This window comes from Tupaia chinensis, unplaced genomic scaffold, assembly GCF_000334495.1.
Source record: "Tupaia chinensis unplaced genomic scaffold, TupChi_1.0 Scaffold145889_1, whole genome shotgun sequence".
Taxonomy (NCBI): domain Eukaryota; kingdom Metazoa; phylum Chordata; class Mammalia; order Scandentia; family Tupaiidae; genus Tupaia; species Tupaia belangeri.
In genome coordinates, this window is record NW_006205746.1 from 1,293,957 (window position 1) to 1,297,738 (window position 3,782).

The window sequence follows — 3,782 nt, forward strand, 5'->3', positions numbered from 1 at the left end:
TCACCTTCTGGAATGCCAATTATCCGGATATTTGGACGTTTGATGGTATCCAGTACTTCTCGCATATTATTCTTAAATTTTTGGGCCATTTTCTCAGTCTTCCTGGTGGATTTTTCTAGGCCAACCATTTTCTCTTCTACATCTGAGATTCTATTTTCTGAATGATCTAGTCTGCTTTTAATACTTTCAAGTGAGATTTTGACTTCCTATATTATAGACTTCATCTCTAGCAGTTCCGTTTGAGTCTTTTGTAAAGTGTGTAATTCCTCTTTTAGATCTTGCAGGAATTTCTTCACCTCCTGGAACTCGTTAACTTCTTTCTCCTTTCTCTTTAGCAGGTCATTATCTCTCTCCTCTTCCATCTCTGTTAGCTTGGACATTATGAATGATCTGAATTCCTTATCAGACATTTCCATGATTTTCACCGAACTGCTTGTGGATAAAGAAGAGTTACTCTTTTCCCTTGGAGGAGAGGTATTTTCTCGTTTTCCCATATTTCTTGTGATCCGGTGGTGATTTCTTGTCATCTGATGGATGTTGTGTTTCTTTCAAATTCTTGAAGTTCAGCCTTAATGTTCAGGAGCAAGCAGACAGAGGTGATCTAGAATCTCTTCGCCGTTCTGTTGTGATCGTGTTAGCTCTTTTGTTGGAGGCTGAATTATCAGTAGCAAATCTTCATTCCCTTAAAAATCTAGTTCACTGGAGCCATGTGGAACCTTCTCCTGAAGGATATTTTTCTTTTTAATGGGATACACAAACATTTATTCTTTCTGGTCATTGTATTCACAGTCTGTTTTTTAATCTTTGTTCTTCCAAGTTCTAGACTAGTTAAGTCTTCCACCATCCATGAATCCATGTATTTTCTCTTTATTCTTTGGCTTTAGGGTACATGTGCTCACTGGAGAGACACAGAGAGTAAATGAGAAAGCATGTCTCCTGGGGGGGGGGGTTGGCCACATCAAAATTTCTTATTGTCCATTTTTCTCTAGGAGTTGTGGGCACATAAGCCTAGCACAAACACCCAGCCATCTTTCAAACCTCTAGGTCTGCATAGATGACCATGTAGGATCCAGCCACTTTAACCACTATGCCACCTAGCTGGCCCCATGTATATTCTTACTTTAGACCCTTTCTTTGTTCCATCTAGAATGGAAGAACAGCCCACTGAAGCATTTTCTCACTGCTCTCTACAAAGGTCTCTGCTAAGTGGGACCCAAGCCCAGCAGCAATCCCCCTTTGGCTGCACTCACATTATGCTGATACCTCTCTTCAGCTTACACATGCCTTCATGGGAAGTACTGCATAACAGACCAGTGGAGGGATGAGATCCAATTTGGTTCATGGATGAGTTAGCTTAGTATGTGAGCGTAGCCAAGAGTGGACTGCTGCTGCACTCTGGTCTGACTAAGAACATGACATCAAGGAATCTACTCATCAATTTACTTGTTCTCTCTGGTCCTGCCCATGTCCTACCTTGGATGTACAAGTAGCAAAGCCCCCCCCCCTTTTGTTCTTTCTCAAAAATCTTGAGTTATTACAGCTCTTTTATGTTCTTCAACAATTTTAGATTGAGCTTCACAATTTCTCCTCAAAAAAAATATTGATTGGTCTTATAGAATATTCATTGGGGTTGTATGGAAGACATAGATCAATGTAAGAACTGATGTCTTAGCAATACTGAAACTTTCAATATATGATCACATATTCTCTCTTCATTTAAGTTATCATTTCTCACAAAGTTTCATACTTTTCAGTGTACAGATCTTAAGTATTTTAAAAAATTTGTTGCTTAATATTTCATATTTTTGGTACTACTAAAAATGACATTGCTTTTTGTTTATTTTTATGTTTGCAATAGGGAGCATGTGTTTGCTGGAGACAGACAGAGGGAGAGGAAAAGTGAGAGATCTTCCCTCCTCACAAGGGTGATGGCCATGCCACAATCTCTTCTCCATTCTTCTCTTGGGATTTTGAGTATGCAAGTGTCTGGCATGTGTTTCAAGCAGCCAGATTAGGACTAGAATTGTGCAGTCAGCCTTGTGGAATCCAGTGCCTTAACCACCACACCATCTACTAGCCCAAACATTGCTTTTAAACTTAATTTCCTAAATATGTTTTGCTATATCTATATATATCTATACTGATACTGTTTTCTCTCTCTCTCTCTCTTTATATATATATATATACACATATATATATATATGTATATATATATATATATGTAAGTATATGTATACACACACACATATATACAGTTGTTTTTAAATATTTATCATAAAGCTTGAAGCATTTATAAATTCAATCATTAGTCTCAATGGCTTTTTTCTATGAATTACTTTTTAAAAAAAAATCAATCATGGGAAGATTCCTCACGGCTTCTGTGAACTAGGTATTTCAGGGCACATGAGAAATGAAGATTTTCTACTGATAATTCAGCTTCCAGCAAACAAGCTAGCGTGGGTTAAAATATTCTTCAATATCTATTGAATCTGCTGCACCAGCGATCACAACAGAATGGCAAAGAGACTCTAGACCACCTCTGTCTGCTTGCTCCTGACCATTCAGACTGAACTTCAAGAATTTGAAAGAAACACACTATCTGTCAGATGACAAGAAATCATCGCCAGATCACAAGAAATGTGGGAAAGCAAGAAAATACCTCTCCTCCAAAGGAAAACAGTAACTCTTCTTCATCCACAAGCAGTTCGGTGAAAATCATGGAAATGTCTGATAAGGAATTTAGAAATTCATAATGTCAACGCTAACAGAGATGGAAGAGAAGAGAGACAATGAACTGCTAAAGAGAAAGGAGAAAGAAGTTGACGAGTTCCAGGAGATGAGGAAAATTTTGCAAGATCTAAAAAAGGAATTACACACTTTACAAAAGACTCAAACGGAACTGTTAGAGATGAAGCCTATAATACAGGAAGTCAAAATCTCCCTTGAAAGTATTAAAAGCAGACTAGATCATACAGAAAATAGAATCTCAGATTTAGAAGGGAAAATGGCTGACCTAGAAAAATCCACCATGAAGACTGAGAAAATGGCACAAAAATGTGATAATAATATACAACAAGTACTAGATACCATCAAATGTCCAAATATCCAGATAATTGGCATTCCAGAAGGTGAAGAGACCCATAAGGGCATGAAATCCTATTCCATGAAATCCTCCAAGAAAACTTTCCAAACCTAGAGAGGCATTTGAAGATCCAGTCCCAAGAAATACAAAGGACCCAAAATAGAATCAACCCAAGAAGATCTTCTCCAAGACATATTATAGCCAGATTGAACAAAACCACAGACGACAAGATACTAAGATTGGCAAGAGAAAAACAACAAGTGACCTACAAAGGACATTCCATCAGGCTAACAGCAGATCTCTCATCAGAAACAATGTGAGCAAGGAAAGAATGGGAAAATATATTCCCATTCTTTAAGAGAGTGTTAAGAGAGAAGCAATTTCAGCCAAGAATACTGTACCTGGCAAGACCATCTTTCATGTGGGAAGAAAAGACAAGAACATTCTTAGATAAACAAAACCTGAAAGAATTTACCAGCACCAGACCAGATCTCCAAGAAGTTCTCAAGCGTGTGCTATATCAGGATAATTAAATACAGACACACGGAAATAAGAGTTCAGAAACTTTTAGGGACAAGTCTGGAGTTGAATATTATATCCCAGAATTAATCAGGAAAATTGAACCAGAACAGAAGATAAAAGTACATGAAACTGATAGGTTCATGCACCTACCATTTGAACAGAATCCTAACCTGTTTCC

The 3,782-nt window shown here is 37.7% G+C and overlaps 1 long non-coding RNA gene across 1 annotated transcript in view; it reads left to right on the forward strand.

The window, feature by feature from the left end:
• The window catches only part of LOC102482108 (uncharacterized), a 100,370-nt gene that overhangs the window by 92,971 nt on the left and 3,617 nt on the right, over window positions 1-3,782 (forward strand). The gene's annotated exons all lie outside the window — the stretch shown is intronic.